A 12,810-nucleotide genomic window follows, 5' to 3' on the forward strand; every position below is an offset into this window, starting at 1 on the left:
CAAAAAGTTACTAGAGAAGGTTAATAAAGAAAAAGAATACCACTACGTCACATATCCAAACTAACAAATTGGGGCTAGAAGCTACAACCTCCCTTTCAAACCGCAATATTGAAATCAAGCTCACAAAGTAAAAAAAAATCTTATTAAGAAAAATTGGTCTATCATCAAAAGTGGCCCTGTCTTAGAGAAAGTAGTCCTAGGTAACCCACAGGTAAATAAAAAAAAAAAGTATAATGCATTAAAAATGTCTTGGCTCCATCCTGTCTTGCAAATACACACAAGTAAATTAAAATGAATATCCTCAAACCTGACAGGGAAAACTATATCACTTGTGCACATATGGGTAATGGTATAACAAAATTTGGGTTTTCAAGAACCAAGCTTACTTTTTCCATCATGAAGATGATCAGTTATGACACACTAAATGTTGTTCACCTCATATTATGTCTGTGTAGCCTACAAAATGTAGACAGATCAAAAAATTTCTAAAAGATATTTCCTCGAATATTGTAGGAACCTGAAGAAGGAATAACAGAACCATCTCTTCATCAAACATGTTGTGAAGAAACATGGAGGAAATGATGCCGTACTCTCCCTGACTGGAATTAATAATGAAACAAAAATATAGCAATAATTATGCACATGAGAGTGCCGATAGAATGCATCTGGTGAGTCATGGCGTATATGCCAAACCACGTGTAAGGATATACTCACAAGATATATGCAAAGCCAAAAGAGAAGAAACAAGTGCTGAATAGCCAAAAAGTTGTAAAATAGGATTAATGATTTATTGGATATAAATAATATAATTGATAGTATTCCAACAAGAAAAGTATTTGTATCAGATAACTTGGACTCCATATTTGCATTGTAATCCCTCAAGCCCCAAAAATATCAAATAGAGCATATTTTCTAACTCATCTGCAAAATATTAGGTATGTCTCCCATTTTAAGAATTTTATTATTTTTTCACATTAATTTAAACTATTTTCAAAACGTTTTATGCTTAGATGTTAAACGTGTAGACAGTGTTTGCAATCAAAATGCGCATAATTTCCTGTCACTTTTTCATTTTTTATTCTTACAATTTATTCGTGTGTAGAATGAATGGCAAGCACTGTAAATACATTCATGCATTTTGTTCCACCCTGTAGGTAGACAAAGGCAAAGGATCTACAGAATATAATCTGACTTTGAATCAGCATGTATAAATTAAAATGCAAAATGTATAAAATTATAAGTTTAACCTGTAACATTAGTACCAATATGATTTTCTTCTCTTAGTTTGACATCTTAACATTTCAGTGGGTTTGGCTTTTGAAAGACAATCTTTAGAAAAGTAAGTCATTATTTTTTTTCTCAACGCATTAGTAAATACTTTTTCTCTACTCAATTGAAAGCTTTGGTAGGCTATGAAATAAAATGAAAACAGTCGACTATCTTAATAAAAGACACATTTAACCACAACACAAGATATTTCTTGCTAAGAATTAGGAATTCATTCTTCAAAGTATAGAAATGTAGCCAGGGGCGTAACTAGGCAAGCCTGGGCCCCATAGCAAACTCTTGAACGGGGCCCCCCAGGTGCCACAAGCAGCCCCCCTTATAAATAGTGCCCCCTGTAGACAGTGCTATATAGCCCCGCCTATAGACAGTGTCACACCCCATTTGTAGATAGTGCCATACAGCCCCCCTGTAGATATCGCCATAAAGCACCCACTGTATATAGCGCTATACAGCTCCCACTGTATGTAGTGCCACACAGCCCCCTCCCTTGTATATAGTGCCACACAGCCCCCTGTAGATAGTGCAGCACAGCCTCCCCTTTGTAGATAGTGCCACACACAGACACCTGTAGATTGCGTCACACTCAGCTCCCTGTAGGTAGAGCCACAGCCCTCCCCCTTGTAAATAGTGCCATACAGTTCCTCCATGTGTATAGTGCCATGCAGCTCCACCTTGAGTATAGTGCCACACAGCTCCTCCTTGTGTATAATGCCACAAGGCAATGGCGCATCCGAGGAAGTTGTATCAGCCAGGGAGATGTCAATCAAACATGGAAAGGTGGGTTTGGAGGCAAGACTATGTGACTCTTCAGGATAGCGGCACCGCCCCATGACCCTTTAATGAGTAATTAGCATATAGTGTGCGTCATTTTAAAAGTGGATTTTAATGATTTTGCTGCATCTGAAAAACCATACAGGGGAATATTGTCAGGTCATGTATTACCGCATGGTGGCAGTTCAAGGGGTTAAAACTACTAGATAGGTTCCCATTAAATATACAATGAATTGAGAACAATTCCATCTGCCCTGCAATTTTGTTATTATACATATATCCTATATAATTACAGATCCAGAACCAAGTTCTGACATATATACAGTACCACAACCAAGCTCAGTACATAAATACAGCACTAGAACCAAGCTCTGACATATATACAGCACTAGAACCAAGGTCAGTACATAAATACAGCACTATAACCAAGCCCATACATACAGTGAAGGAAATAAGTATTTGATCCCTTGCTGATTTTGTAAGTTTGCCCACTGTCAAAGTCATGAACAGTCTAGAATTTTTAGGGTAGGTTAATTTTACCAGTGAGAGATAGATTATATTTAAAAAAAAACAGAAAATCACATAGTCAAAATGATATATATTTATTTGCATTGTGCACAGAGAAATAAGTATTTGATCCCCTACCAACCATTAAGAGTTCAGCCTCCTCCAGACCAGTTACACGCTCCAAATCAACTTGGTGCCTGCATTAAAGACAGCTGTCTTACATGGTCACCTGTATAAAAGACTCCTGTCCACAGACTCAATTAATCAGTCTGACTCTAACCTCTACAACATGGGCAAGACCAAAGAGCTTTCTAAGGATGTCAGGAACAAGATCATAGACCTGCACAAGGCTGGAATGGGCTACAAAACCATAAGTAAGACGCTGGGTGAGAAGGAGACAACTGTTGGTGCAATAGTAAGAAAATGGAAGACATACAAAATGACTGTCAATCGACATCGATCTGGGGCTCCATGCAAAATCTCACCTCGTGGGGTATCCTTGATCCTGAGGAAGGTGAGAGCTCAGCCGAAAACTACACGGGGGGAACTTGTTAATGATTTCAAGGCAGCTGGGACCACAGTCACCAAGAAAACCATTGGTAACGCCGTAATGGATTAAAATCCTGCAGTGCGCGCAAGGTCCCACTGATCAAGAAGGCACATGTACAGGCCCGTCTGAAGTTTGAAAATGAACATCTGGATGATTCTGAGAGTGATTGGGAGAAGGTGCTGTGGTCAGATGAGACTAAAATTGAGCTCTTTGGCATTAACTCAACTCGCCGTGTTTGGAGGAAGAGAAATGCTGCCTATGACCCAAAGAACACCGTCCCCACTGTCAAGCATGGAGGTGGAAACATTATGTTTTGGGGGTGTTTCTCTGCTAAGGGCACAGGACTACTTCACTGCATCAATGGGAGAATGGATGGAGCCATGTACCGTCAAATCCTGAGTGACAACCTCCTTCCCTCCGCCAGGACATTAAAAATGGCTCGTGGCTGGGTCTTCCAGCACGACAATGACCCGAAACATACAGCCAAGGCAACAAAGGAGTGGCTCAAAAAGAAGCACATTAAGGTCATGGAGTGGCCTAGCCAGTCTCCAGACCTTAATCCTATCGAAAACTTATGGAGGAAGCTGAAGATCCGAGTTGAGATTTTGCATGGAGCCCCAGATCGATGTCGATTGACAGTCATTTTGTATGTCTTCCATTTTCTTACTATTGCACCAACAGTTGTCTCCTTCTCACCCAGCGTCTTACTTATGGTTTTGTAGCCCATTCCAGCCTTGTGCAGGTCTATGATCTTGTCCCTGACATCCTTAGAAAGCTCTTTGGTCTTGCCCATGTTGTAGAGGTTAGAGTCAGACTGATTAATTGAGTCTGTGGACAGGAGTCTTTTATACAGGTGACCATGTAAGACAGCTGTCTTTAATGCAGGCACCAAGTTGATTTGGAGCGTGTAACTGGTCTGGAGGAGGCTGAACTCTTAATGGTTGGTAGGGGATCAAATACTTATTTCTCTGTGCACAATGCAAATAAATATATATAATTTTCACTACGTGATTTTCTTTTCTTTTTTTTTTTATATAATCTATCTCTCACTGGTAAAATTAACCTAGCCTAAAAATTCTGGACTGTTCATGTCTTTGACAGTGGGCAAACTTACAAAATCAGCAAGGGATCAAATACTTATTTCCTTCACTGTATATACAACACCAGAACCAACCTCAGTACATAAATACAGCACTAGAATCAAGCTCAGTACATATATACAGCACCAAAACCAATCTCATACGTATATACAGCACCAGATTAAAGCTCAGTTCTTACATACAGCATCAGAACCAAGCTCAGTACATATATACAGCACCAGAACAAATACAGCTCAATTTAGTGCAACCCCTGCCGTATCGGTTTGTACGGTGTAAAACTATAGCTCCCAGCATGGCCCGAACAATAGGGGAGGATATGCTGGGAGTTGCTGTTTCTCAAAAAAAAAATCATACCACCCATCATCTCGCTGCAGATCATACAGTGACTACAGTACTGATTAGAGGCAGAATAAATATTTACATTAAGTGACTCACCGATAACGTCTCAGATTCTAGTTCTTATCTTCTCCCTCCGGTCCAGACATATATGATGGATTTCTACCGGCCATGACCCATTTCTGCAGTTTTCCGCTCAGATGTCTTCAGCTTCTCACTTTTAAAACATTTCTGCACCTATAAACGAAGTTAAAATTCTCAACACCTCTAAATATAATAGAGCACCATACACTGTGTCCCTGATTATAATAGTACCATACACTGTGTCCCTGATTATAATAGTACCAAACACTGTCCCACACACCAACACACACACACCGTGCCCCCTGTAGATAGTGCCCCCATAGCCCCCCATAGATAGTGACCCCCATAGAGCCTCTGTAGATAGTGCCCTACATAGAAACCCCTGTAGATAGTGTCTCACATACAGCCCTATGTAGATAGTGCCCACATATGGACTCCAGAGCTGTAAAGCAATAGTGCTAACCACTGAGCCACCGTGATGCCCTACATACAGCTTCTCATTTATATAGTTCTCCATGTATAGCCCACCTCTGTAGATAGTGTCTCACATATAGCTCCCCCTGTATATAGTATCCCACATATAGCCCACCCCTGTAGACAGTGCCCTACATATAGCCACCCTGTAGCTAGTGCCCCACAGGTAATCCACCCCTGTATATAGTGTCCCACATATAGCCCACCCCTATAGAAAGTGCCCTAAAAACATCTCCCCTGTAGATAGTGCTCTACATATAGCCCACACCTGTATAGTATCTCACATATAGCTCCCCTGTATATAGTGCTCCATCTATATACAGTATACACTATATACACTATATACTGTAGATAGTGGCCCACATTCCCATATATAGACCCCCTGTATATAGTGGCCCACATCCCCACATATTGACCCCCCTGTAGATAGTGGCCTACATCCCCACATATAGACCCCCCTGTATATAGTGGCCCACATATAGACCACCCCTGTATATAGCGGCCCACATACACCTGTAGATAGAGCCCCCACTATAGATTATGCCACTCAGTTTTATTAGAAAAAAAACAAAAAACTTTACATGCTCACATGGTCCCGTTCCCGCGCTCTCCGATGGCAATACAGACCTGCTCTCTTCTGGGCAGGTCTGCTGGAGCTGAACGACGCATCATTCAATGACCCTGATTGGCGTGGCAGAATGACTTGCCCCGTCAATCAGCGCCTTTCAAGCACGGAAGCGCCGCTAGCATCATTGAAAGGCATTCATTGGCGGGGCAAGCCCTTTTGCCCTGCCAATCAGCGTCATTGTAAGGCGCTGAATGGTCAGGCATGGAACATGCCCGGCCATTCAGTGCTAATGCATGTATTTGGCTGTCGCTAGCACTGGGGCCCCCTCCAGTTATAGCAACGCCTACGGGCATGAGAGGGCCAGTGTCGCCCAGCTCATACTTGTTGGAGGCTCGGTGGCGTGGGCCTCGTAGTAGCGGCGCTACCACTGTAGCAGCCATAATGGCTGCTAGCGGCGCCACCGGGCATATATGGGGTGTGTCGGCTGGCGGCACGGGCCACCGCAAGCCGCGGGCCCCATAGCAGAAAGTCATTCTGGCCCACCAATCAGGGTCATTGAACGACGCGTTGTTCAGCTCCAGCAGACCTGCTCAGGAGAGAGCAGGTCTGCATTGCCATCGGACGGCGCAGGAACGGGATCATGTGAGTATGTAACGTTTTTTTTTTTCTAATAAAACTGTGAGTGGCATTATCTATAGTGGGGGCTCTATCTACAGGGGGGGAGTTGTCTCTATGTGGGCCACCATATAGGGGGTCTATATGTGGGTCACTATCTACAGAGGGTCTATATGTGGGGATGTGGGGCACTATCTACAGGGGGGTCTATATGTGGGGATGTGGGCCACTATATACAGGGGTGTGTATATGTGGGCCACTATATACACGTGGTCTATATGTGGGATGTGGGCCACTATATATAGGGGGTCTATATGTGTGCTGCTATATACAAGGGTGGTCTGTATGTGGGCCACTATATACAGGGGGTCTATATGTGGGGATGTGGGCCACTATCTACAGGGGGTTTATATGTGGGGATGTGGGCCACCATCTGCAGGGGGGGTCTAAAAGTGCAAGGCACTATATACAGGGGGAGCTATATGTGAAACACTATACAGGGGTGGGCTATATGTAGAACACTATCTATAGGGGAGCTGTTTTTAGAACACTTTCTATAAGGGTGGGCTATATGTGGGACACTATATACTGGGGTAGGTTACCATTGGGGCACTAGCTACATGGTGACTATATGTAGGGCACTGTCTAGAGGGGTGAGCTATATGTGGGACACTATATACAGGGGGAGCTATATGTGAGACACTATCTGCAGTGGTGGGCTATACGTGGAGCACTATCTATAGGGGAAGCTGTATGTAGGGCAGCACGGTGGCTCAATATTGCTTTGCAGCTCTGGAGTCCATATGTGGGCACTATCTACAGAGGGCTGTATGTGAGACACTATCTACAGGGGCTTCTATGTAGGGCACTATCTATAGAGGCTCTATGGGGGTCACTATCTACAGGGGGCTATGGGGGCACTATCTACAGGGGGCACGGTGTGTGTGTGTGTGTGTGTGTGTGTGCATGTGTGTGTGTGTTTGTGTGTGTGTGTGTGTGTGTGTGTGTGTGTGTGTGTGTGTGTGACAGTGTATGGTACTATTATAATCAGGGACACAGTGTATGGTACTATTATAATCAGGGACACAGTGTATGGCACTTTATTATATTTAGAGGTGTTGAGAATTTTAACTTCGTTTATAGGTGCAAAAATGTTTTAAAAGTGAGAAGCTGAAGACATCTGAGCGGAAAACTGCAGAAATGGGTCATGGCCGGTAGAAATCCATCATAAATGTCTGGAGCGGAGGGAGAAGAAAGTAAGAAGAAACTAGAATCTGAGACGTCACTGGTGAGTCACTTAATGTTTATTCTGCCTCTAATCAGTACTGTAGTCACTGTATGATCTGCAGCGAGATGATGGGTGGTATGATTTTTTTTGTGAAACAGCAACTCCCAGCATATCCTCACCATTGTTCGGGCCATGCTGGGAGCTGTAGTTTTACGCCGTACAAACCGATACGGCAGGGGTTGCACTAAATTGAGCTGTATTTGTTCTGGTGCTGTATATATGTACTGAGCTTGGATCTAGTGCTGTATTGATCTACTGAGGTTGATTCTGGTGCTGTGTATATATATATGTATGGGCTTGGTTTTAGTGCTGTATTTATGTACTGAGCTTGGTTGTGGTACTGTATATATGTCAGAACTCGGTTCTGGATCTGTAATTATATAGGATATATTTATAATAACAAAATTGCAGGGCAGATGGAATTGTTCTCAATTCATTGTATATTTAATGGGAACCTGTCTGGTAGTTTTAACCCCTTAAACCGCCACCATGCGGTAATACATGACCTAACAATATTGCCCTGTATGGTTTTTCAGATGCAGCAAAATCTTTAAAATCCACTTTTAAAACGGCGCACACTATATGTTAATTACTCATTAAAGGGTCATGGGGCGGTGTTGCTATCCTGAAGAGTCACATAGTCCTGCCTCCAAACCCACCTTTCCATGTTTGATTGACATCTCCCTGGCTGATACAACTTCCACGGACGTGCCATTGCCTTGTGGCACTATACACAAGGGGGAGCTGTGTGGCACTATACACAAGGGGGAGCTGTGTGGCACTATACACATGGGGGAACTGTATGGCACTATTTACAAGGGGAGGGCTGTGGCCTCTATCTACATGGAGCTGTGTGGCACAATCTACAGGGGTCTGTGTGTGGCACTATCTACAAAGTGGGGGGCTGTGCTGCACTATCTACTAAGGGGGGCTGTGTGGCACTATATACAAGGGAGGGGGGCTGTGTGGCACTATATACAGTGGGAGCTGTATAGCGCTATATACAGTGAGGGCTTTATGGCGATATCTACAGGGGGCTTTATGGCACTATCTACAAAGGGGAGGTTGGGGCGCCTTCTACAAATAGGGTGTGACACTGTCTATAGGCGGGGCCTTATAGCACTGTCTACAGGGGGGCTGTATGGCACATTCTAGAGGGGGCACTATTTATAACGGGGGCTGCTTGTGGCATCGGGGGGGGGGGGGTCAAGCGTTTGCTATGGGGCCCAGTCTTTCCTATTTACGCCCCTGTATGAGGGAATATTCAGATCTGTCCACCCTTACCTTTTCTTGCATTTGCACTCAAATTTCTCATTAGATAAATTCAATACAATATCACAACATGCTAGCAAAACCCTTGACAGGCTGCAATCCACATCACAACCATTGAGTTGCCACACATAGACACATATAGCATAGACATCTCACGACAGAGTATCACAAAATCATGATTTATTTTAAAGCTGTTCATCTCAGGATATGATGAGACATGAGGAAAGCTAAGAAATGACATGGCATTTGATAGACCATGCGTCATATTAAAAAAAATAAAGTGTGCATGGGAAAACATCCAAGCAGGATATTGGAGGTGTGAACACCTCCATACAACAACAGCATCAACATAATTGACACAATATTCTGAACTTACTCCATATGAACAGAATATGGAGCAAACACATGCACATGCAAGCAAGAATGAGGCCTAAGTCTTGGACACCTGAAGACTGGATAGGGGTTTACCAAAAATGCCAACTTATTGAAACCCCAGAATAATAGACAGATATTTATTTGTATTACTATTAAAGAATCAGTAACTTAGTAGTATTCCGTTTTGCAATTTTTTTCGTATTCTCATTTGTGTATTTCAGCCAGACACCAACAGTTCTGGATGCAGCTCTGCCAAGTTGTCCATAAAGGCAAAGATTTATTATTTGTACTGGCCTATCCACTATCCTAAAAAAAAGGAATACACCCCATTACAGGCAAATTACCTTCTAATGTAATAAGGTAATGTTACGCTTTAAGTTGTTATTCTTGTCTCTGTCCAGTACTGTATATTACATAAATTAAAATATATTGATAAACTTGGAAAACATTGCATGGGGGTGAAATATTGGCACATCGCTCACATGATCTGAAGGAGGCTGTACCTGAAGTCCCCTTGACTACGAATCAGTCGGAACTTTGTGTGCCTCCATATGATGTACAGTACTGCCTATGCACCTCTTTGAGGGCCGTAATAAGCTATCAGACCTTGCACCCTTTAAACACATATTCGACCTTACTATGCTGCCTCTGAAACAGGTTGTGTGATGTACTCTCTTTTTACAAGTGCTCTGTGCAGTTAAAATTATGTAATATTTTAATTTTTTTTTATTTTAATATGCATTAAAGTGTATCTTCCCTTAAAAAATGGTTTTGCACTGATCCAGAGTAACAGTTGTATTATATTTATATTATTGTTGCTCTGATTCACTCTTGTCTTGATTACTGTAACTTATTATTAGTCGGTCTTCCCCCTCACTAAACTCTCCCTCTCCAATCTATCCTCAATGCAGCAGCCAGGCTCATCTTTCTGACCAACTGCTACACCAATGCCTCTACCCTGTGCCAGTCACTGCACTGGTTGCCCATCCCCTTCAGAATTAAATTCAACCTTGTTATTCTCACCCACAAAGCTCTCCATAGTGCAGCACCACCTTACATCTCCTCCCTCACCTCTGTCTACCAGCCTACCCGTGCTCTACGTTCTGCCAACGACCTCCGATTAACATCCGCCACAATCCGAACCTCCATCTCCCGTCTCCAAGATTTTTCTCGTGCTGCACCAGTCCTCCGGAATGCGCCATCCCGGACAATCAGATTAATTCCCAATATCCACAGCTTTAAACGTGCCCTGAAAACACAACTTTTTAGACAGGCCTATAACATTCCCTGATCTGACTCCTTTCCATGGCCCCCCTTTTAGATTAGTCATCAGAATAAGATTCCCTCACACTCCTTCTCTTCATGTCCGTCATACACAGATACTGGCTGGTGACCGGCTCATGCAGCTTTATGTGTGCCACCCCATGTGTATAAAAGATGGCCTGACCATTCTACAGAACAAGCACCATTACACTTTGTGTCGCCCTTATTTCCTCATAGATTGTAAGCTCTTGGGAGCAGGTCCTCACTCCTCGTGTCTGAATTGTAAATTAGTTTTGTCACTATGTAATGTCTGATATTGTCTGTTTATGTTCCCTCTAAATTGTAAAGTGCTGCGTAATATGTTGGCGCTATATAAATAAAGATTATTATTATTATATTTCAGAGTGGCATTCACAATTCTGTTGGCTTCTAAGCTAAAATCTCACAACATTCTTTTTGAGGGTCAATGTCTCCATAGCTTGTTCCAGTGATTTGTGTTATAAGAAGCTAAGCCTTTATAACATGCACTATACAATAATATGATGTAGGACAAACTGCTCTATTGTATAAGAAACGGGAAAAAAATTATTTGTGGGGTAGAAAATGGAAAAAAAACAGCGATTCCTCCATGGTTTTTTGCACGCTGTTTTTACGGAATTTACTGTGCACTTAAGAGAACATGTTAACTTTATTCTGTGGGTCAATACAATTACGGAGATACCAAATATATATAGTTTTTTCTATGTTTTACTACTTTTACATGTAAAAACCTAAGTGTAAAAAAGAAAATTTATTTTGCGTCGCCAAATTCCGAGAGCCACAACTTTTTTATTTTTCCGTCGATTAAGCGGTATGAGGGCTTATTTTTTGCGACATAAGCTGTAGTTTTTAATAATACCATTTTGGTGTAAATGCGATGGTTTGATCACTTTTTTTTTTTTTTTTTGTGGGAGATGAGGTAACCAAAAAATAGACATTTTTTTTTTTACAGCGTTCACCGTGCCGGTTAAATAACAATATATTATAATAGTTCAGACTGTTACGGACGCGGCAATACCAATTATGTTTATTTATTTATTTTTTTACTATGCTCTCTGGGGAAAATGGGAAAAGGGGGGTTTTTTGAACTTTGAATATATATTTTTTTTTTTACACCAAAAAAAACTTTATTTAACTTATTTTTACTTTTTTTATTAGTCCCCCTAGGGGACTTCAACCAGCGATCGTTAGATCGCTTGCACGATATACTGCAATACTAATGTATTGCAGTATATCGTGATTCTGACAGGCACCTATTAAGCCGTGCCGGAGGCAAGGCTTAATAGGTGTACAAAGATGGCGGACCTGGGGGCGTTCATTAAGCCCCCAGGCAGCCATAGCAATCATCGCCCCCCCCCCCGCGATTGCGTTACGGGGGGTGCGATGAGCTGTTAGAGGGGGTCACCCCCCTCTTTCTGACGATTTAAATGCTGCGGTCAGTATTGACCGCGGCATTTAACTAGTTAAACTAGCGGGATCGTGCTAGAGCACGATGCCGCTAGTTACTCTGAAGTGTCGGCTGTAAGATACTGCGTCGTCGCATTCCCAGAGCAATAACGTTTTTATTTTTCTGTCTTGTAGCTGTATGATGACTTGTTTTTTGCAGGATAAGTTGTATATTTTAATGGCATAATTTTGAGGCCAAATATCTTATTGATTAACTGGGGGTAAAAAAAAAAATACCATTGTTTTCTTTGCGTTGACATTTTTCACAGTTCACTGTGCGGCATAAACAACATGTTACCTTTATTCTATGGGTCGGTACAATTACAGCTTTACAAATATGTATAGTTCTTTTTATGTATTACTACTTTTAAACAATAGTAGCACGTCATGGAAAAAACTGTTTTTCTGTCTATACTTTCCAAGAGCCATAACTTTTTATTTTTTCCGTCGATGTAGCTACATGTGGTCTTGTTTTTTGCAGCAAAAGTTTTTTTTTTTTTTAATACAACCGTTTTGGAGTACATTATTAGATTGTTTAACATGTGGCTTAAATATTATGTTCACTTTATTATAGAGGTCATTCTAACTACTGCGATTTACAAAAGTAAAAACACTTTTTATGGAAAAAATAAATATATATTTTATTTATTATGCAATTTTTTTTGTTTTTAATAAACTTTAATTAAAAATATTTTAAGCCTTACTAGGGGACTTCACATTGCGATCCATTGATCACTTCTATAATGCTTTGGCATACTCAGTATACCAAAGAATTATTGCCTGTGTGTAATAAACAATCCATGCCTATCCGGCAACCTATTAGGCTGTGCACTGC

General features: G+C 41.7%; 1 long non-coding RNA gene across 1 annotated transcript in view; it reads left to right on the forward strand.

Annotated features, from left to right (window-relative positions):
- Positions 1-10,836, forward strand: part of LOC142761272 (uncharacterized) — a 32,633-nt gene extending 21,797 nt beyond the window's left edge. Inside the window, exons 4-6 of the long non-coding RNA XR_012883589.1 lie at positions 514-668; positions 1,285-1,339; positions 9,449-10,836. This is a non-coding gene — a long non-coding RNA (uncharacterized LOC142761272). The remainder of the gene's footprint in view (positions 1-513; positions 669-1,284; positions 1,340-9,448) is intronic.
- The last annotated feature ends 1,974 nt before the right edge of the window (positions 10,837-12,810 follow it).

The sequence above is a fragment of the Rhinoderma darwinii genome, chromosome 4 (assembly GCF_050947455.1).
Source record: "Rhinoderma darwinii isolate aRhiDar2 chromosome 4, aRhiDar2.hap1, whole genome shotgun sequence".
NCBI classification, from domain to species: domain Eukaryota; kingdom Metazoa; phylum Chordata; class Amphibia; order Anura; family Rhinodermatidae; genus Rhinoderma; species Rhinoderma darwinii.